General features: G+C 48.3%; 32 non-coding genes across 32 annotated transcripts; 17 read left to right on the top strand and 15 right to left on the bottom strand.

Annotated features, from left to right (window-relative positions):
• Positions 1–47: 47 nt before the first annotated feature.
• Trnaq-uug (transfer RNA glutamine (anticodon UUG)) lies at positions 48–119 on the top strand. The gene has a single exon. It is a non-coding gene; the product is annotated as a tRNA-Gln (tRNA).
• A 507-nt stretch (positions 120–626) lies between these two features.
• Trnap-ugg (transfer RNA proline (anticodon UGG)) lies at positions 627–698 on the bottom strand. Its single transcript has one exon. It is a non-coding gene; the product is annotated as a tRNA-Pro (tRNA).
• Positions 699–1,255: 557 nt separating this feature from the next.
• Trnaq-uug (transfer RNA glutamine (anticodon UUG)) lies at positions 1,256–1,327 on the top strand. Its single transcript has one exon. It is a non-coding gene; the product is annotated as a tRNA-Gln (tRNA).
• A 507-nt stretch (positions 1,328–1,834) lies between these two features.
• Positions 1,835–1,906, bottom strand: Trnap-ugg (transfer RNA proline (anticodon UGG)). Its single transcript has one exon. It is a non-coding gene; the product is annotated as a tRNA-Pro (tRNA).
• Positions 1,907–2,463: 557 nt separating this feature from the next.
• On the top strand, positions 2,464–2,535 carry Trnaq-uug (transfer RNA glutamine (anticodon UUG)). Its single transcript has one exon. It is a non-coding gene; the product is annotated as a tRNA-Gln (tRNA).
• Positions 2,536–3,042: 507 nt separating this feature from the next.
• Positions 3,043–3,114, bottom strand: Trnap-ugg (transfer RNA proline (anticodon UGG)). The gene has a single exon. It is a non-coding gene; the product is annotated as a tRNA-Pro (tRNA).
• Positions 3,115–3,671: 557 nt separating this feature from the next.
• Trnaq-uug (transfer RNA glutamine (anticodon UUG)) lies at positions 3,672–3,743 on the top strand. The gene has a single exon. It is a non-coding gene; the product is annotated as a tRNA-Gln (tRNA).
• Positions 3,744–4,250: 507 nt separating this feature from the next.
• On the bottom strand, positions 4,251–4,322 carry Trnap-ugg (transfer RNA proline (anticodon UGG)). Its single transcript has one exon. It is a non-coding gene; the product is annotated as a tRNA-Pro (tRNA).
• Positions 4,323–4,879: 557 nt separating this feature from the next.
• On the top strand, positions 4,880–4,951 carry Trnaq-uug (transfer RNA glutamine (anticodon UUG)). The gene has a single exon. It is a non-coding gene; the product is annotated as a tRNA-Gln (tRNA).
• A 507-nt stretch (positions 4,952–5,458) lies between these two features.
• On the bottom strand, positions 5,459–5,530 carry Trnap-ugg (transfer RNA proline (anticodon UGG)). The gene has a single exon. It is a non-coding gene; the product is annotated as a tRNA-Pro (tRNA).
• Positions 5,531–6,087: 557 nt separating this feature from the next.
• Positions 6,088–6,159, top strand: Trnaq-uug (transfer RNA glutamine (anticodon UUG)). Its single transcript has one exon. It is a non-coding gene; the product is annotated as a tRNA-Gln (tRNA).
• A 507-nt stretch (positions 6,160–6,666) lies between these two features.
• On the bottom strand, positions 6,667–6,738 carry Trnap-ugg (transfer RNA proline (anticodon UGG)). Its single transcript has one exon. It is a non-coding gene; the product is annotated as a tRNA-Pro (tRNA).
• A 557-nt stretch (positions 6,739–7,295) lies between these two features.
• Trnaq-uug (transfer RNA glutamine (anticodon UUG)) lies at positions 7,296–7,367 on the top strand. The gene has a single exon. It is a non-coding gene; the product is annotated as a tRNA-Gln (tRNA).
• A 507-nt stretch (positions 7,368–7,874) lies between these two features.
• On the bottom strand, positions 7,875–7,946 carry Trnap-ugg (transfer RNA proline (anticodon UGG)). The gene has a single exon. It is a non-coding gene; the product is annotated as a tRNA-Pro (tRNA).
• A 557-nt stretch (positions 7,947–8,503) lies between these two features.
• Positions 8,504–8,575, top strand: Trnaq-uug (transfer RNA glutamine (anticodon UUG)). The gene has a single exon. It is a non-coding gene; the product is annotated as a tRNA-Gln (tRNA).
• A 507-nt stretch (positions 8,576–9,082) lies between these two features.
• On the bottom strand, positions 9,083–9,154 carry Trnap-ugg (transfer RNA proline (anticodon UGG)). The gene has a single exon. It is a non-coding gene; the product is annotated as a tRNA-Pro (tRNA).
• A 557-nt stretch (positions 9,155–9,711) lies between these two features.
• On the top strand, positions 9,712–9,783 carry Trnaq-uug (transfer RNA glutamine (anticodon UUG)). The gene has a single exon. It is a non-coding gene; the product is annotated as a tRNA-Gln (tRNA).
• Positions 9,784–10,290: 507 nt separating this feature from the next.
• Trnap-ugg (transfer RNA proline (anticodon UGG)) lies at positions 10,291–10,362 on the bottom strand. The gene has a single exon. It is a non-coding gene; the product is annotated as a tRNA-Pro (tRNA).
• Positions 10,363–10,919: 557 nt separating this feature from the next.
• On the top strand, positions 10,920–10,991 carry Trnaq-uug (transfer RNA glutamine (anticodon UUG)). Its single transcript has one exon. It is a non-coding gene; the product is annotated as a tRNA-Gln (tRNA).
• Positions 10,992–11,498: 507 nt separating this feature from the next.
• Trnap-ugg (transfer RNA proline (anticodon UGG)) lies at positions 11,499–11,570 on the bottom strand. Its single transcript has one exon. It is a non-coding gene; the product is annotated as a tRNA-Pro (tRNA).
• Positions 11,571–12,127: 557 nt separating this feature from the next.
• Trnaq-uug (transfer RNA glutamine (anticodon UUG)) lies at positions 12,128–12,199 on the top strand. The gene has a single exon. It is a non-coding gene; the product is annotated as a tRNA-Gln (tRNA).
• A 507-nt stretch (positions 12,200–12,706) lies between these two features.
• Positions 12,707–12,778, bottom strand: Trnap-ugg (transfer RNA proline (anticodon UGG)). Its single transcript has one exon. It is a non-coding gene; the product is annotated as a tRNA-Pro (tRNA).
• Positions 12,779–13,335: 557 nt separating this feature from the next.
• Positions 13,336–13,407, top strand: Trnaq-uug (transfer RNA glutamine (anticodon UUG)). Its single transcript has one exon. It is a non-coding gene; the product is annotated as a tRNA-Gln (tRNA).
• A 507-nt stretch (positions 13,408–13,914) lies between these two features.
• Positions 13,915–13,986, bottom strand: Trnap-ugg (transfer RNA proline (anticodon UGG)). Its single transcript has one exon. It is a non-coding gene; the product is annotated as a tRNA-Pro (tRNA).
• Positions 13,987–14,543: 557 nt separating this feature from the next.
• Trnaq-uug (transfer RNA glutamine (anticodon UUG)) lies at positions 14,544–14,615 on the top strand. The gene has a single exon. It is a non-coding gene; the product is annotated as a tRNA-Gln (tRNA).
• Positions 14,616–15,751: 1,136 nt separating this feature from the next.
• Positions 15,752–15,823, top strand: Trnaq-uug (transfer RNA glutamine (anticodon UUG)). Its single transcript has one exon. It is a non-coding gene; the product is annotated as a tRNA-Gln (tRNA).
• A 507-nt stretch (positions 15,824–16,330) lies between these two features.
• On the bottom strand, positions 16,331–16,402 carry Trnap-ugg (transfer RNA proline (anticodon UGG)). Its single transcript has one exon. It is a non-coding gene; the product is annotated as a tRNA-Pro (tRNA).
• A 557-nt stretch (positions 16,403–16,959) lies between these two features.
• Positions 16,960–17,031, top strand: Trnaq-uug (transfer RNA glutamine (anticodon UUG)). Its single transcript has one exon. It is a non-coding gene; the product is annotated as a tRNA-Gln (tRNA).
• Positions 17,032–17,538: 507 nt separating this feature from the next.
• On the bottom strand, positions 17,539–17,610 carry Trnap-ugg (transfer RNA proline (anticodon UGG)). The gene has a single exon. It is a non-coding gene; the product is annotated as a tRNA-Pro (tRNA).
• A 557-nt stretch (positions 17,611–18,167) lies between these two features.
• On the top strand, positions 18,168–18,239 carry Trnaq-uug (transfer RNA glutamine (anticodon UUG)). Its single transcript has one exon. It is a non-coding gene; the product is annotated as a tRNA-Gln (tRNA).
• Positions 18,240–18,746: 507 nt separating this feature from the next.
• Trnap-ugg (transfer RNA proline (anticodon UGG)) lies at positions 18,747–18,818 on the bottom strand. The gene has a single exon. It is a non-coding gene; the product is annotated as a tRNA-Pro (tRNA).
• Positions 18,819–19,375: 557 nt separating this feature from the next.
• Positions 19,376–19,447, top strand: Trnaq-uug (transfer RNA glutamine (anticodon UUG)). Its single transcript has one exon. It is a non-coding gene; the product is annotated as a tRNA-Gln (tRNA).
• Positions 19,448–19,733: the final 286 nt, after the last annotated feature.

Consider the following 19,733-nt stretch of genomic DNA (forward strand, 5'->3'; position numbering starts at 1 on the left):
GGCTTAATTACATGATACCACTGAATTTAAGAGCGCTACAGGCATCCGGTTCCATGGTGTAATGGTTAGCACTCTGGACTTTGAATCCAGCGATCCGAGTTCGAGTCTCGGTGGAACCTGACGCTGTGTTTTGCGATCGTTTCTAGAAATGTGTACGAGCCGGTGGTTGGAATTGTATGTGCAGAAATTTAACTAGGATCATGAAATGCAAAATGTTAATAGCAGTCCACACGTGAATGGGGAGCGCTCCAAATGCTTCTGCTTTTGCTACTAGGATTAATAACGGGACGTAAGGGGTTCAACTGCGAGAAGACGACCTCAGCTGTTCCTCCCCGCAGGAAAGACATCTCACCGTTTTGGGTGCTGCATGCGCATGCATTTACCAAACTTGCATGCGATGTACTAGTTCCTGGGGAACGAATAGAATCGTTGTACGTGCCAGTCTTTGCGTATAGATATAAGTAAGCGGAGACGGCTTAATCCTGCCACGTAGATTGCTTTCCATAAGACGCACCTGAGAGTCTCATGGGCCGGTGGCCCGACATGCAGTTTGTCCTGCTGCATGGCTTACTTTCAGAGACTCGCAAGTTTATCGTAGTGCTGGGTTGTCGCGAAAGTGAAAAGTAGGGCCTGTCCGGGATTTGAACCCGGGACCTCCTGCACCCAAAGCAGGAATCATACCCCTAGACCAACAGGCCGCACAAGTAAGCAAGTCTGCACCCCGCCACCTACTGAGATCTTGCCGCACTTGCTACTTGCAGCATCCTAGCTGGACCATATTCTCAAAGAGGTTTCTTAATCTGACACCTACAACATGCGCTGTGCTGAACACCAGTGAATGTGAATGCTGAAAGAGCTGCTTGAGTTGTGTGACAGTAATTCGACCGTGTGTAGTGCAAATGTTATCGTGTCACGAACAATCCGCCCATTACGTAGCGTTCTGTGTCAGCACGCAGTTTTCGACAGTACTCTGTGTCCATAGCTGTTTTCATAGCAAGGCTGCTTCCAGCACAAAGCATCCGCCATACGAAAGTGGCTGTTTCGCGATTTTGATTACCTGATCCTTCGACATCACTTCATGTACGAATACTGGCAAGAATTCTCGCTACATTCGAAGGTGCTCCTTCCACTTCCAGCCTACTTGGTTGCTTCATTAGCCACGCAAACACTTCCTGAGTACCATACGTGTAATGACATCGCATCTTATGGGCTTAATTACATGATACCACTGAATTTAAGAGCGCTACAGGCATCCGGTACCATGGTGTAATGGTTAGCACTCTGGACTTTGAATCCAGCGATCCGAGTTCGAGTCTCGGTGGAACCTGACGCTGTGTTTTGCGATCGTTTCTAGAAATGTGTACGAGCCGGTGGTTGGAATTGTATGTGCAGAAATTTAACTAGGATCATGAAATGCAAAATGTTAATAGCAGTCCACACGTGAATGGGAAGCGCTCCAAATGCTTATGCTTTTGCTACTAGGATTAATAACGGGACGTAAGGGGTTCAACTGCGAGAAGACGACCTCAGCTGTTCCTCCCCGCAGGAAAGACATCTCACCGTTTTGGGTGCTGCATGCGCATGCATTTACCAAACTTGCATGCGATGTACTAGTTCCTGGGGAACGAATAGAATCGTTGTACGTGCCAGTCTTTACGTATAGATATAAGTAAGCGGAGACGGCTTAATCCTGCCACGTAGATTGCTTTCCATAAGACGCACCTGAGAGTCTCATGGGCCGGTGGCCCGACATGCAGTTTGTCCTGCTGCGTGGCTTACGTTCAGAGACTCGCAAGTTTATCGTAGTGCTGGGTTGTCGCGAAAGTGAAAAGTAGGGCCTGCCCGGGATTTGAACCCGGGACCTCCTGCACCCAAAGCAGGAATCATACCCCTAGACCAACAGGCCGCACAAGTAAGCAAGTCTGCACCCCGCCACCTACTGAGATCTTGCCGCACTTGCTACTTGCAGCATCCTAGCTGGACCATATTCTCAAAGAGGTTTCTTAATCTGACACCTACAACATGCGCTGTGCTGAACACCAGTGTATGTGAATGCTGAAAGAGCTGCTTGAGTTGTGTGACAGTATTTCGACCGTGTGTAGTGCAAATGTTATCGTGTCACGAACAATCCGCCCACTACGTAGCGTTCTGTGTCAGCACGCAGTTTTCGACAGTACTCTGTGTCCATAGCTGTTTTCATAGCTAGGCTGCTTCCAGCACAAAGCATCCGCCATACGAAAGTGGCTGTTTCGCGATTTTGATTACCTGATCCTTCGACATCACTTCATGTACGAATACTGGCAAGAATTCTCGCTACATTCGAAGGTGCTCCTTCCACTTCCAGCCTACTTGGTTGCTTCATTAGCCACGCAAACACTTCCTGAGGACCATACGTGTAATGACATCGCATCTTATGGGCTTAATTACATGATACCACTGAATTTAAGAGCGCTACAGGCATCCGGTTCCATGGTGTAATGGTTAGCACTCTGGACTTTGAATCCAGCGATCCGAGTTCGAGTCTCGGTGGAACCTGACGCTGTGTTTTGCGATCGTTTCTAGAAATGTGTACGAGCCGGTGGTTGGAATTGTATGTGCAGAAATTTAACTAGGATCATGAAATGCAAAATGTTAATAGCAGTCCACACGTGAATGGGGAGCGCTCCAAATGCTTCTGCTTTTGCTACTAGGATTAATAACGGGACGTAAGGGGTTCAACTGCGAGAAGACGACCTCAGCTGTTCCTCCCCGCAGGAAAGACATCTCACCGTTTTGGGTGCTGCATGCGCATGCATTTACCAAACTTGCATGCGATGTACTAGTTCCTGGGGAACGAATAGAATCGTTGTACGTGCCAGTCTTTGCGTATAGATATAAGTAAGCGGAGACGGCTTAATCCTGCCACGTAGATTGCTTTCCATAAGACGCACCTGAGAGTCTCATGGGCCGGTGGCCCGACATGCAGTTTGTCCTGCTGCATGGCTTACTTTGAGAGACTCGCAAGTTTATCGTAGTGCTGGGTTGTCGCGAAAGTGAAAAGTAGGGCCTGTCCGGGATTTCAACCCGGGACCTCCTGCACCCAAAGCAGGAATCATACCCCTAGACCAACAGGCCGCACAAGTAAGCAAGTCTGCACCCCGCCACCTACTGAGATCTTGCCGCACTTGCTACTTGCAGCATCCTAGCTGGACCATATTCTCAAAGAGGTTTCTTAATCTGACACCTACAACATGCGCTGTGCTGAACACCAGTGTATGTGAATGCTGAAAGAGCTGCTTGAGTTGTGTGACAGTATTTCGACCGTGTGTAGTGCAAATGTTATCGTGTCACGAACAATCCGCCCACTACGTAGCGTTCTGTGTCAGCACGCAGTTTTCGACAGTACTCTGTGTCCATAGCTGTTTTCATAGCTAGGCTGCTTCCAGCACAAAGCATCCGCCATACGAAAGTGGCTGTTTCGCGATTTTGATTACCTGATCCTTCGACATCACTTCATGTACGAATACTGGCAAGAATTCTCGCTACATTCGAAGGTGCTCCTTCCACTTCCAGCCTACTTGGTTGCTTCATTAGCCACGCAAACACTTCCTGAGGACCATACGTGTAATGACATCGCATCTTATGGGCTTAATTACATGATACCACTGAATTTAAGAGCGCTACAGGCATCCGGTTCCATGGTGTAATGGTTAGCACTCTGGACTTTGAATCCAGCGATCCGAGTTCGAGTCTCGGTGGAACCTGACGCTGTGTTTTGCGATCGTTTCTAGAAATGTGTACGAGCCGGTGGTTGGAATTGTATGTGCAGAAATTTAACTAGGATCATGAAATGCAAAATGTTAATAGCAGTCCACACGTGAATGGGGAGCGCTCCAAATGCTTCTGCTTTTGCTACTAGGATTAATAACGGGACGTAAGGGGTTCAACTGCGAGAAGACGACCTCAGCTGTTCCTCCCCGCAGGAAAGACATCTCACCGTTTTGGGTGCTGCATGCGCATGCATTTACCAAACTTGCATGCGATGTACTAGTTCCTGGGGAACGAATAGAATCGTTGTACGTGCCAGTCTTTACGTATAGATATAAGTAAGCGGAGACGGCTTAATCCTGCCACGTAGATTGCTTTCCATAAGACGCACCTGAGAGTCTCATGGGCCGGTGGCCCGACATGCAGTTTGTCCTGCTGCATGGCTTACTTTCAGAGACTCGCAAGTTTATCGTAGTGCTGGGTTGTCGCGAAAGTGAAAAGTAGGGCCTGTCCGGGATTTGAACCCGGGACCTCCTGCACCCAAAGCAGGAATCATACCCCTAGACCAACAGGCCGCACAAGTAAGCAAGTCTGCACCCCGCCACCTACTGAGATCTTGCCGCACTTGCTACTTGCAGCATCCTAGCTGGACCATATTCTCAAAGAGGTTTCTTAATCTGACACCTACAACATGCGCTGTGCTGAACACCAGTGTATGTGAATGCTGAAAGAGCTGCTTGAGTTGTGTGACAGTATTTCGACCGTGTGTAGTGCAAATGTTATCGTGTCACGAACAATCCGCCCACTACGTAGCGTTCTGTGTCAGCACGCAGTTTTCGACAGTACTCTGTGTCCATAGCTGTTTTCATAGCTAGGCTGCTTCCAGCACAAAGCATCCGCCATACGAAAGTGGCTGTTTCGCGATTTTGATTACCTGATCCTTCGACATCACTTCATGTACGAATACTGGCAAGAATTCTCGCTACATTCGAAGGTGCTCCTTCCACTTCCAGCCTACTTGGTTGCTTCATTAGCCACGCAAACACTTCCTGAGGACCATACGTGTAATGACATCGCATCTTATGGGCTTAATTACTTGATACCACATAATTTAAGAGCGCTGCAGGCATCCGGTTCCATGGTGTAATGGTTAGCACTCTGGACTTTGAATCCAGCGATCCGAGTTCGAGTCTCGGTGGAACCTGACGCTGCGTTTTGCGATCGTTTCTAGAAATGTGTACGAGCCGGTGGTTGGAATTGTATGTGCAGAAATTTAACTAGGATCATGAAATGCAAAATGTTAATAGCAGTCCACACGTGAATGGGGAGCGCTCCAAATGCTTATGCTTTTGCTACTAGGATTAATAACGGGACGTAAGGGGTTCAACTGCGAGAAGACGACCTCAGCTGTTCCTCCCCGCAGGAAAGACATCTCACCGTTTTGGGTGCTGCATGCGCATGCATTTACCAAACTTGCATGCGATGTACTAGTTCCTGGGGAACGAATAGAATCGTTGTACGTGCCAGTCTTTACGTATAGATATAAGTAAGCGGAGACGGCTTAATCCTGCCACGTAGATTGCTTTCCATAAGACGCACCTGAGAGTCTCATGGGCCGGTGGCCCGACATGCAGTTTGTCCTGCTGCGTGGCTTACTTTCAGAGACTCGCAAGTTTATCGTAGTGCTGGGTTGTCGCGAAAGTGAAAAGTAAGGCCTGCCCGGGATTTGAACCCGGGACCTCCTGCACCCAAAGCAGGAATCATACCCCTAGACCAACAGGCCGCACGAGTAAGCAAGTCTGCACCCCGCCACCTACTGAGATCTTGCCGCACTTGCTACTTGCAGCATCCTAGCTGGACCATATTCTCAAAGAGGTTTCTTAATCTGACACCTACAACATGCGCTGTGCTGAACACCAGTGTATGTGAATGCTGAAAGAGCTGCTTGAGTTGTGTGACAGTATTTCGACCGTGTGTAGTGCAAATGTTATCGTGTCACGAACAATCCGCCCACTACGTAGCGTTCTGTGTCAGCACGCAGTTTTCGACAGTACTCTGTGTCCATAGCTGTTTTCATAGCTAGGCTGCTTCCAGCACAAAGCATCCGCCATACGAAAGTGGCTGTTTTGCGATTTTGATTACCTGATCCTTCGACATCACTTCATGTACGAATACTGGCAAGAATTCTCGCTACATTCGAAGGTGCTCCTTCCACTTCCAGCCTACTTGGTTGCTTCATTAGCCACGCAAACACTTCCTGAGGACCATACGTGTAATGACATCGCATCTTATGGGCTTAATTACATGATACCACTGAATTTAAGAGCGCTACAGGCATCCGGTTCCATGGTGTAATGGTTAGCACTCTGGACTTTGAATCCAGCGATACGAGTTCGAGTCTCGGTGGAACCTGACGCTGTGTTTTGCGATCGTTTCTAGAAATGTGTACGAGCCGGTGGTTGGAATTGTATGTGCAGAAATTTAACTAGGATCATGAAATGCAAAATGTTAATAGCAGTCCACACGTGAATGGGGAGCGCTCCAAATGCTTCTGCTTTTGCTACTAGGATTAATAACGGGACGTAAGGGGTTCAACTGCGAGAAGACGACCTCAGCTGTTCCTCCCCGCAGGAAAGACATCTCACCGTTTTGGGTGCTGCATGCGCATGCATTTACCAAACTTGCATGCGATGTACTAGTTCCTGGGGAACGAATAGAATCGTTGTACGTGCCAGTCTTTACGTATAGATATAAGTAAGCGGAGACGGCTTAATCCTGCCACGTAGATTGCTTTCCATAAGACGCACCTGAGAGTCTCATGGGCCGGTGGCCCGACATGCAGTTTGTCCTGCTGCATGGCTTACTTTGAGAGACTCGCAAGTTTATCGTAGTGCTGGGTTGTCGCGAAAGTGAAAAGTAGGGCCTGTCCGGGATTTCAACCCGGGACCTCCTGCACCCAAAGCAGGAATCATACCCCTAGACCAACAGGCCGCACAAGTAAGCAAGTCTGCACCCCGCCACCTACTGAGATCTTGCCGCACTTGCTACTTGCAGCATCCTAGCTGGACCATATTCTCAAAGAGGTTTCTTAATCTGACACCTACAACATGCGCTGTGCTGAACACCAGTGTATGTGAATGCTGAAAGAGCTGCTTGAGTTGTGTGACAGTAATTCGACCGTGTGTAGTGCAAATGTTATCGTGTCACGAACAATCCGCCCACTACGTAGCGTTCTGTGTCAGCACGCAGTTTTCGACAGTACTCTGTGTCCATAGCTGTTTTCATAGCTAGGCTGCTTCCAGCACAAAGCATCCGCCATACGAAAGTGGCTGTTTCGCGATTTTGATTACCTGATCCTTCGACATCACTTCATGTACGAATACTGGCAAGAATTCTCGCTACATTCGAAGGTGCTCCTTCCACTTCCAGCCTACTTGGTTGCTTCATTAAACACGCAAACACTTCCTGAGGACCATACGTGTAATGACATCGCATCTTATGGGCTTAATTACATGATACCACTGAATTAAAGAGCGCTACAGGCATCCGGTTCCATGGTGTAATGGTTAGCACTCTGGACTTTGAATCCAGCGATCTGAGTTCGAGTCTCGGTGGAACCTGACGCTGTGTTTTGCGATCGTTTCTAGAAATGTGTACGAGCCGGTGGTTGGAATTGTATGTGCAGAAATTTAACTAGGATCATGAAATGCAAAATGTTAATAGCAGTCCACACGTGAATGGGGAGCGCTTCAAATGCTTATGCTTTTGCTACTAGGATTAATAACGGGACGTAAGGGGTTCAACTGCGAGAAGACGACCTCAGCTGTTCCTCCCCGCAGGAAAGACATCTCACCGTTTTGGGTGCTGCATGCGCATGCATTTACCAAACTTGCATGCGATGTACTAGTTCCTGGGGAACGAATAGAATCGTTGTACGTGCCAGTCTTTGCGTATAGATATAAGTAAGCGGAGACGGCTTAATCCTGCCACGTAGATTGCTTTCCATAAGACGCACCTGAGAGTCTCATGGGCCGGTGGCCCGACATGCAGTTTGTCCTGCTGCGTGGCTTACTTTCAGAGACTCGCAAGTTTATCGTAGTGCTGGGTTGTCGCGAAAGTGAAAAGTAAGGCCTGCCCGGGATTTGAACCCGGGACCTCCTGCACCCAAAGCAGGAATCATACCCCTAGACCAACAGGCCGCACGAGTAAGCAAGTCTGCACCCCGCCACCTACTGAGATCTTGCCGCACTTGCTACTTGCAGCATCCTAGCTGGACCATATTCTCAAAGAGGTTTCTTAATCTGACACCTACAACATGCGCTGTGCTGAACACCAGTGTATGTGAATGCTGAAAGAGCTGCTTGAGTTGTGTGACAGTATTTCGACCGTGTGTAGTGCAAATGTTATCGTGTCACGAACAATCCGCCCACTACGTAGCGTTCTGTGTCAGCACGCAGTTTTCGACAGTACTCTGTGTCCATAGCTGTTTTCATAGCTAGGCTGCTTCCAGCACAAAGCATCCGCCATACGAAAGTGGCTGTTTTGCGATTTTGATTACCTGATCCTTCGACATCACTTCATGTACGAATACTGGCAAGAATTCTCGCTACATTCGAAGGTGCTCCTTCCACTTCCAGCCTACTTGGTTGCTTCATTAGCCACGCAAACACTTCCTGAGGACCATACGTGTAATGACATCGCATCTTATGGGCTTAATTACATGATACCACTGAATTTAAGAGCGCTACAGGCATCCGGTTCCATGGTGTAATGGTTAGCACTCTGGACTTTGAATCCAGCGATACGAGTTCGAGTCTCGGTGGAACCTGACGCTGTGTTTTGCGATCGTTTCTAGAAATGTGTACGAGCCGGTGGTTGGAATTGTATGTGCAGAAATTTAACTAGGATCATGAAATGCAAAATGTTAATAGCAGTCCACACGTGAATGGGGAGCGCTCCAAATGCTTCTGCTTTTGCTACTAGGATTAATAACGGGACGTAAGGGGTTCAACTGCGAGAAGACGACCTCAGCTGTTCCTCCCCGCAGGAAAGACATCTCACCGTTTTGGGTGCTGCATGCGCATGCATTTACCAAACTTGCATGCGATGTACTAGTTCCTGGGGAACGAATAGAATCGTTGTACGTGCCAGTCTTTACGTATAGATATAAGTAAGCGGAGACGGCTTAATCCTGCCACGTAGATTGCTTTCCATAAGACGCACCTGAGAGTCTCATGGGCCGGTGGCCCGACATGCAGTTTGTCCTGCTGCATGGCTTACTTTGAGAGACTCGCAAGTTTATCGTAGTGCTGGGTTGTCGCGAAAGTGAAAAGTAGGGCCTGTCCGGGATTTCAACCCGGGACCTCCTGCACCCAAAGCAGGAATCATACCCCTAGACCAACAGGCCGCACAAGTAAGCAAGTCTGCACCCCGCCACCTACTGAGATCTTGCCGCACTTGCTACTTGCAGCATCCTAGCTGGACCATATTCTCAAAGAGGTTTCTTAATCTGACACCTACAACATGCGCTGTGCTGAACACCAGTGTATGTGAATGCTGAAAGAGCTGCTTGAGTTGTGTGACAGTAATTCGACCGTGTGTAGTGCAAATGTTATCGTGTCACGAACAATCCGCCCACTACGTAGCGTTCTGTGTCAGCACGCAGTTTTCGACAGTACTCTGTGTCCATAGCTGTTTTCATAGCTAGGCTGCTTCCAGCACAAAGCATCCGCCATACGAAAGTGGCTGTTTCGCGATTTTGATTACCTGATCCTTCGACATCACTTCATGTACGAATACTGGCAAGAATTCTCGCTACATTCGAAGGTGCTCCTTCCACTTCCAGCCTACTTGGTTGCTTCATTAAACACGCAAACACTTCCTGAGGACCATACGTGTAATGACATCGCATCTTATGGGCTTAATTACATGATACCACTGAATTAAAGAGCGCTACAGGCATCCGGTTCCATGGTGTAATGGTTAGCACTCTGGACTTTGAATCCAGCGATCTGAGTTCGAGTCTCGGTGGAACCTGACGCTGTGTTTTGCGATCGTTTCTAGAAATGTGTACGAGCCGGTGGTTGGAATTGTATGTGCAGAAATTTAACTAGGATCATGAAATGCAAAATGTTAATAGCAGTCCACACGTGAATGGGGAGCGCTCCAAATGCTTATGCTTTTGCTACTAGGATTAATAACGGGACGTAAGGGGTTCAACTGCGAGAAGACGACCTCAGCTGTTCCTCCCCGCAGGAAAGACATCTCACCGTTTTGGGTGCTGCATGCGCATGCATTTACCAAACTTGCATGCGATGTACTAGTTCCTGGGGAACGAATAGAATCGTTGTACGTGCCAGTCTTTACGTATAGATATAAGTAAGCGGAGACGGCTTAATCCTGCCACGTAGATTGCTTTCCATAAGACGCACCTGAGAGTCTCATGGGCCGGTGGCCCGACATGCAGTTTGTCCTGCTGCGTGGCTTACTTTCAGAGACTCGCAAGTTTATCGTAGTGCTGGGTTGTCGCGAAAGTGAAAAGTAAGGCCTGCCCGGGATTTGAACCCGGGACCTCCTGCACCCAAAGCAGGAATCATACCCCTAGACCAACAGGCCGCACAAGTAAGCAAGTCTGCACCCCGCCACCTACTGAGATCTTGCCGCACTTGCTACTTGCAGCATCCTAGCTGGACCATATTCTCAAAGAGGTTTCTTAATCTGACACCTACAACATGCGCTGTGCTGAACACCAGTGTATGTGAATGCTGAAAGAGCTGCTTGAGTTGTGTGACAGTATTTCGACCGTGTGTAGTGCAAATGTTATCGTGTCACGAACAATCCGCCCACTACGTAGCGTTCTGTGTCAGCACGCAGTTTTCGACAGTACTCTGTGTCCATAGCTGTTTTCATAGCTAGGCTGCTTCCAGCACAAAGCATCCGCCATACGAAAGTGGCTGTTTCGCGATTTTGATTACCTGATCCTTCGACATCACTTCATGTACGAATACTGGCAAGAATTCTCGCTACATTCGAAGGTGCTCCTTCCACTTCCAGCCTACTTGGTTGCTTCATTAGCCACGCAAACACTTCCTGAGGACCATACGTGTAATGACATCGCATCTTATGGGCTTAATTACATGATACCACTGAATTTAAGAGCGCTACAGGCATCCGGTTCCATGGTGTAATGGTTAGCACTCTGGACTTTGAATCCAGCGATCCGAGTTCGAGTCTCGGTGGAACCTGACGCTGTGTTTTGCGATCGTTTCTAGAAATGTGTACGAGCCGGTGGTTGGAATTGTATGTGCAGAAATTTAACTAGGATCATGAAATGCAAAATGTTAATAGCAGTCCACACGTGAATGGGGAGCGCTCCAAATGCTTCTGCTTTTGCTACTAGGATTAATAACGGGACGTAAGGGGTTCAACTGCGAGAAGACGACCTCAGCTGTTCCTCCCCGCAGGAAAGACATCTCACCGTTTTGGGTGCTGCATGCGCATGCATTTACCAAACTTGCATGCGATGTACTAGTTCCTGGGGAACGAATAGAATCGTTGTACGTGCCAGTCTTTACGTATAGATATAAGTAAGCGGAGACGGCTTAATCCTGCCACGTAGATTGCTTTCCATAAGACGCACCTGAGAGTCTCATGGGCCGGTGGCCCGACATGCAGTTTGTCCTGCTGCATGGCTTACTTTGAGAGACTCGCAAGTTTATCGTAGTGCTGGGTTGTCGCGAAAGTGAAAAGTAGGGCCTGTCCGGGATTTCAACCCGGGACCTCCTGCACCCAAAGCAGGAATCATACCCCTAGACCAACAGGCCGCACAAGTAAGCAAGTCTGCACCCCGCCACCTACTGAGATCTTGCCGCACTTGCTACTTGCAGCATCCTAGCTGGACCATATTCTCAAAGAGGTTTCTTAATCTGACACCTACAACATGCGCTGTGCTGAACACCAGTGTATGTGAATGCTGAAAGAGCTGCTTGAGTTGTGTGACAGTAATTCGACCGTGTGTAGTGCAAATGTTATCGTGTCACGAACAATCCGCCCACTACGTAGCGTTCTGTGTCAGCACGCAGTTTTCGACAGTACTCTGTGTCCATAGCTGTTTTCATAGCTAGGCTGCTTCCAGCACAAAGCATCCGCCATACGAAAGTGGCTGTTTCGCGATTTTGATTACCTGATCCTTCGACATCACTTCATGTACGAATACTGGCAAGAATTCTCGCTACATTCGAAGGTGCTCCTTCCACTTCCAGCCTACTTGGTTGCTTCATTAGCCACGCAAACACTTCCTGAGGACCATACGTGTAATGACATCGCATCTTATGGGCTTAATTACTTGATACCACATAATTTAAGAGCGCTGCAGGCATCCGGTTCCATGGTGTAATGGTTAGCACTCTGGACTTTGAATCCAGCGATCCGAGTTCGAGTCTCGGTGGAACCTGACGCTGCGTTTTGCGATCGTTTCTAGAAATGTGTACGAGCCGGTGGTTGGAATTGTATGTGCAGAAATTTAACTAGGATCATGAAATGCAAAATGTTAATAGCAGTCCACACGTGAATGGGGAGCGCTCCAAATGCTTATGCTTTTGCTACTAGGATTAATAACGGGACGTAAGGGGTTCAACTGCGAGAAGACGACCTCAGCTGTTCCTCCCCGCAGGAAAGACATCTCACCGTTTTGGGTGCTGCATGCGCATGCATTTACCAAACTTGCATGCGATGTACTAGTTCCTGGGGAACGAATAGAATCGTTGTACGTGCCAGTCTTTACGTATAGATATAAGTAAGCGGAGACGGCTTAATCCTGCCACGTAGATTGCTTTCCATAAGACGCACCTGAGAGTCTCATGGGCCGGTGGCCCGACATGCAGTTTGTCCTGCTGCGTGGCTTACTTTCAGAGACTCGCAAGTTTATCGTAGTGCTGGGTTGTCGCGAAAGTGAAAAGTAAGGCCTGCCCGGGATTTGAACCCGGGACCTCCTGCACCCAAAGCAGGAATCATACCCCTAGACCAACAGGCCGCACAAGTAAGCAAGTCTGCACCCCGCCACCTACTGAGATCTTGCCGCACTTGCTACTTGCAGCATCCTAGCTGGACCATATTCTCAAAGAGGTTTCTTAATCTGACACCTACAACATGCGCTGTGCTGAACACCAGTGTATGTGAATGCTGAAAGAGCTGCTTGAGTTGTGTGACAGTAATTCGACCGTGTGTAGTGCAAATGTTATCGTGTCACGAACAATCCGCCCACTACGTAGCGTTCTGTGTCAGCACGCAGTTTTCGACAGTACTCTGTGTCCATAGCTGTTTTCATAGCTAGGCTGCTTCCAGCACAAAGCATCCGCCATACGAAAGTGGCTGTTTCGCGATTTTGATTACCTGATCCTTCGACATCACTTCATGTACGAATACTGGCAAGAATTCTCGCTACATTCGAAGGTGCTCCTTCCACTTCCAGCCTACTTGGTTGCTTCATTAACCACGCAAACACTTCCTGAGGACCATACGTGTAATGACATCGCATCTTATGGGCTTAATTACATGATACCACTGAATTAAAGAGCGCTACAGGCATCCGGTTCCATGGTGTAATGGTTAGCACTCTGGACTTTGAATCCAGCGATCTGAGTTCGAGTCTCGGTGGAACCTGACGCTGTGTTTTGCGATCGTTTCTAGAAATGTGTACGAGCCGGTGGTTGGAATTGTATGTGCAGAAATTTAACTAGGATCATGAAATGCAAAATGTTAATAGCAGTCCACACGTGAATGGGGAGCGCTCCAAATGCTTATGCTTTTGCTACTAGGATTAATAACGGGACGTAAGGGGTTCAACTGCGAGAAGACGACCTCAGCTGTTCCTCCCCGCAGGAAAGACATCTCACCGTTTTGGGTGCTGCATGCGCATGCATTTACCAAACTTGCATGCGATGTACTAGTTCCTGGGGAACGAATAGAATCGTTGTACGTGCCAGTCTTTACGTATAGATATAAGTAAGCGGAGACGGCTTAATCCTGCCACGTAGATTGCTTTCCATAAGACGCACCTGAGAGTCTCATGGGCCGGTGGCCCGACATGCAGTTTGTCCTGCTGCGTGGCTTACTTTCAGAGACTCGCAAGTTTATCGTAGTGCTGGGTTGTCGCGAAAGTGAAAAGTAGGGCCTGTCCGGGATTTCAACCCGGGACCTCCTGCACCCAAAGCAGGAATCATACCCCTAGACCAACAGGCCGCACAAGTAAGCAAGTCTGCACCCCGCCACCTACTGAGATCTTGCCGCACTTGCTACTTGCAGCATCCTAGCTGGACCATATTCTCAAAGAGGTTTCTTAATCTGACACCTACAACATGCGCTGTGCTGAACACCAGTGTATGTGAATGCTGAAAGAGCTGCTTGAGTTGTGTGACAGTAATTCGACCGTGTGTAGTGCAAATGTTATCGTGTCACGAACAATCCGCCCACTACGTAGCGTTCTGTGTCAGCACGCAGTTTTCGACAGTACTCTGTGTCCATAGCTGTTTTCATAGCTAGGCTGCTTCCAGCACAAAGCATCCGCCATACGAAAGTGGCTGTTTCGCGATTTTGATTACCTGATCCTTCGACATCACTTCATGTACGAATACTGGCAAGAATTCTCGCTACATTCGAAGGTGCTCCTTCCACTTCCAGCCTACTTGGTTGCTTCATTAACCACGCAAACACTTCCTGAGGACCATACGTGTAATGACATCGCATCTTATGGGCTTAATTACATGATACCACTGAATTAAAGAGCGCTACAGGCATCCGGTTCCATGGTGTAATGGTTAGCACTCTGGACTTTGAATCCAGCGATCCGAGTTCGAGTCTCGGTGGAACCTGACGCTGTGTTTTGCGATCGTTTCTAGAAATGTGTACGAGCCGGTGGTTGGAATTGTATGTGCAGAAATTTAACTAGGATCATGAAATGCAAAATGTTAATAGCAGTCCACACGTGAATGGGGAGCGCTCCAAATGCTTATGCTTTTGCTACTAGGATTAATAACGGGACGTAAGGGGTTCAACTGCGAGAAGACGACCTCAGCTGTTCCTCCCCGCAGGAAAGACATCTCACCGTTTTGGGTGCTGCATGCGCATGCATTTACCAAACTTGCATGCGATGTACTAGTTCCTGGGGAACGAATAGAATCGTTGTACGTGCCAGTCTTTACGTATAGATATAAGTAAGCGGAGACGGCTTAATCCTACCACGTAGATTGCTTTCCATAAGACGCACCTGAGAGTCTCATGGGCCGGTGGCCCGACATGCAGTTTGTCCTGCTGCGTGGCTTACTTTCAGAGACTCGCAAGTTTATCGTAGTGCTGGGTTGTCGCGAAAGTGAAAAGTAGGGCCTGCCCTGGATTTGAACCCGGGACCTCCTGCACCCAAAGCAGGAATCATACCCCTAGACCAACAGGCCGCACAAGTAAGCAAGTCTGCACCCCGCCACCTACTGAGATCTTGCCGCACTTGCTACTTGCAGCATCCTAGCTGGACCATATTCTCAAAGAGGTTTCTTAATCTGACACCTACAACATGCGCTGTGCTGAACACCAGTGTATGTGAATGCTGAAAGAGCTGCTTGAGTTGTGTGACAGTATTTCGACCGTGTGTAGTGCAAATGTTATCGTGTCACGAACAATCCGCCCACTACGTAGCGTTCTGTGTCAGCACGCAGTTTTCGACAGTACTCTGTGTCCATAGCTGTTTTCATAGCTAGGCTGCTTCCAGCACAAAGCATCCGCCATACGAAAGTGGCTGTTTCGCGATTTTGATTACCTGATCCTTCGACATCACTACATGTACGAATACTGGCAAGAATTCTCGCTACATTCGAAGGTGCTCCTTCCACTTCCAGCCTACTTGGTTGCTTCATTAGCCACGCAAACACTTCCTGAGTACCATACGTGTAATGACATCGCATCTTATGGGCTTAATTACATGATACCACTGAATTTAAGAGCGCTACAGGCATCCGGTTCCATGGTGTAATGGTTAGCACTCTGGACTTTGAATCCAGCGATCCGAGTTCGAGTCTCGGTGGAACCTGACGCTGTGTTTTGCTATCGTTTCTAGAAATGTGTACGAGCCGGTGGTTGGAATTGTATGTGCAGAGATTTAACTAGGATCATGAAATGCAAAATGTTAATAGCAGTCCACACGTGAATGGGGAGCGCTCCAAATGCTTATGCTTTTGCTACTAGGATTAATAACGGGACGTAAGGGGTTCAACTGCGAGAAGACGACCTCAGCTGTTCCTCCCAGCAGGAAAGACATCTCACCGTTTTGGGTGCTGCATGCGCATGCATTTACCAAACTTGCATGCGATGTACTAGTTCCTGGGGAACGAATAGAATCGTTGTACGTGCCAGTCTTTACGTATAGATATAAGTAAGCGGAGACGACTTAATCCTGCCACGTAGATTGCTTTCCATAAGACGCACCTGAGAGTCTCATGGGCCGGTGGCCCGACATGCAGTTTGTCCTGCTGCATGGCTTACTTTCAGAGACTCGCAAGTTTATCGTAGTGCTGGGTTGTCGCGAAAGTGAAAAGTAGGGCCTGTCCGGGATTTGAACCCGGGACCTCCTGCACCCAAAGCAGGAATCATACCCCTAGACCAACAGGCCGCACAAGCAAGCAAGTCTGCACCCCGCCACCTACTGAGATCTTGCCGCACTTGCTACTTGCAGCATCCTAGCTGGACCATATTCTCAAAGAGGTTTCTTAATCTGACACCTACAACATGCGCTGTGCTGAACACCAGTGTATGTGAATGCTGAAAGAGCTGCTTGAGTTGTGTGACAGTATTTCGACCGTGTGTAGTGCAAATGTTATCGTGTCACGAACAATCCGCCCACTACGTAGCGTTCTGTGTCAGCACGCAATTTTCGACGGTACTCTGTGTCCATAGCTGTTTTCATAGCTAGGCTGCTTCCAGCACAAAGCATCCGCCATACGAAAGTGGCTGTTTCGCGATTTTGATTACCTGATCCTTCGACATCACTTCATGTACGAATACTGGCAAGAATTCTCGCTACATTCGAAGGTGCTCCTTCCACTTCCAGCCTACTTGGTTGCTTCATTAGCCACGCAAACACTTCCTGAGTACCATACGTGTAATGACATCGCATCTTATGGGCTTAATTACATGATACCACTGAATTTAAGAGCGCTACAGGCATCCGGTTCCATGGTGTAATGGTTAGCACTCTGGACTTTGAATCCAGCGATCCGAGTTCGAGTCTCGGTGGAACCTGACGCTGTGTTTTGCTATCGTTTCTAGAAATGTGTACGAGCCGGTGGTTGGAATTGTATGTGCAGAGATTTAACTAGGATCATGAAATGCAAAATGTTAATAGCAGTCCACACGTGAATGGGGAGCGCTCCAAATGCTTATGCTTTTGCTACTAGGATTAATAACGGGACGTAAGGGGTTCAACTGCGAGAAGACGACCTCAGCTGTTCCTCCCCGCAGGAAAGACATCTCACCGTTTTGGGTGCTGCATGCGCATGCATTTACCAAACTTGCATGCGATGTACTAGTTCCTGGGGAACGAATAGAATCGTTGTACGTGCCAGTCTTTACGTATAGATATAAGTAAGCGGAGACGGCTTAATCCTGCCACGTAGATTGCTTTCCATAAGACGCACCTGAGAGTCTCATGGGCCGGTGGCCCGACATGCAGTTTGTCCTGCTGCATGACTTACTTTCAGAGACTCGCAAGTTTATCGTAGTGCTGGGTTGTCGCGAAAGTGAAAAGAAGGGCCTGTCTGGGATTTGAACCCGGGACCTCCTGCACCCAAAGCAGGAATCATACCCCTAGACCAACAGGCCGCACAAGTAAGCAAGTCTGCACCCCGTCACCTACTGAGATCTTGCCGCACTTGCTACTTGCAGCATCCTAGCTGGACCATATTCTCAAAGAGGTTTCTTAATCTGACACCTACAGAATGCGCTGTGCTGAACACCAGTGTATGTAAATGCTGAAAGAGCTGCTTGAGTTGTGTGACAGTATTTCGACCGTGTGTAGTGCAAATGTTATCGTGTCACGAACAATCCGCCCACTACGTAGCGTTCTGTGTCAGCACGCAGTTTTCGACAGTACTCTGTGTCCATAGCTGTTTTCATAGCTAGGCTGCTTCCAGCACAAAGCATCCGCCATACGAAAGTGGCTGTTTCGCGATTTTGATTACCTGATCCTTCGACATCACTTCATGTACGAATACTGGCAAGAATTCTCGCTACATTCGAAGGTGCTCCTTCCACTTCCAGCCTACTTGGTTGCTTCATTAGCCACGCAAACACTTCCTGAGGACCATACGTGTAATGACATCGCATCTTATGGGCTTAATTACATGATACCACTGAATTTAAGAGCGCTACAGGCATCCGGTTCCATGGTGTAATGGTTAGCACTCTGGACTTTGAATCCAGCGATCCGAGTTCGAGTCTCGGTGGAACCTGACGCTGTGTTTCGCGATCGTTTCTAGAAATGTGTGCGAGCCGGTGGTTGGAATTGTATGTGCAGAAATTTAACTAGGGTCATGAAATGCAAAATGTTAATAGCAGTCCACACGTGAATGGGGAGCGCTCCAAATGCTTATGCTTTTGCTACTAGGATTAATAACGGGACGTAAGGGGTTCAACTGCGAGAAGACGACCTCAGCTGTTCCTCCCAGCAGGAAAGACATCTCACCGTTTTGGGTGCTGCATGCGCATGCATTTACCAAACTTGCATGCGATGTACTAGTTCCTGGGGAACGAATAGAATCGTTGTACGTGCCAGTCTTTACGTATAGATATAAGTAAGCGGAGACGACTTAATCCTGCCACGTAGATTGCTTTCCATAAGACGCACCTGAGAGTCTCATGGGCCGGTGGCCCGACATGCAGTTTGTCCTGCTGCATGGCTTACTTTCAGAGACTCGCAAGTTTATCGTAGTGCTGGGTTGTCGCGAAAGTGAAAAGTAGGGCCTGTCCGGGATTTGAACCCGGGACCTCCTGCACCCAAAGCAGGAATCATACCCCTAGACCAACAGGCCGCACAAGCAAGCAAGTCTGCACCCCGCCACCTACTGAGATCTTGCCGCACTTGCTACTTGCAGCATCCTAGCTGGACCATATTCTCAAAGAGGTTTCTTAATCTGACACCTACAACATGCGCTGTGCTGAACACCAGTGTATGTGAATGCTGAAAGAGCTGCTTGAGTTGTGTGACAGTATTTCGACCGTGTGTAGTGCAAATGTTATCGTGTCACGAACAATCCGCCCACTACGTAGCGTTCTGTGTCAGCACGCAGTTTTCGACAGTACTCTGTGTCCATAGCTGTTTTCATAGCTAGGCTGCTTCCAGCACAAAGCATCCGCCATACGAAAGTGGCTGTTTCGCGATTTTGATTACCTGATCCTTCGACATCACTTCATGTACGAATACTGGCAAGAATTCTCGCTACATTCGAAGGTGCTCCTTCCACTTCCAGCCTACTTGGTTGCTTCATTAGCCACGCAAACACTTCCTGAGGACCATACGTGTAATGACATCGCATCTTATGGGCTTAATTACATGATACCACTGAATTTAAGAGCGCTACAGGCATCCGGTTCCATGGTGTAATGGTTAGCACTCTGGACTTTGAATCCAGCGATCCGAGTTCGAGTCTCGGTGGAACCTGACGCTGTGTTTCGCAATCGTTTCTAGAAATGTGTGCGAGCCGGTGGTTGGAATTGTATGTGCAGAAATTTAACTAGGGTCATGAAATGCAAATTGTTAATAGCAGTCCACACGTGAATGGGGAGCGCTCCAAATGCTTATGCTTTTGCTACTAGGATTAATAACGGGACGTAAGGGGTTCAACTGCGAGAAGACGACCTCAGCTGTTCCTCCCAGCAGGAAAGACATCTCACCGTTTTGGGTGCTGCATGCGCATGCATTTACCAAACTTGCATGCGATGTACTA

This window comes from Schistocerca serialis, chromosome 2 (assembly GCF_023864345.2).
Source record: "Schistocerca serialis cubense isolate TAMUIC-IGC-003099 chromosome 2, iqSchSeri2.2, whole genome shotgun sequence".
NCBI classification, from domain to species: Eukaryota; Metazoa; Arthropoda; class Insecta; order Orthoptera; family Acrididae; genus Schistocerca; species Schistocerca serialis.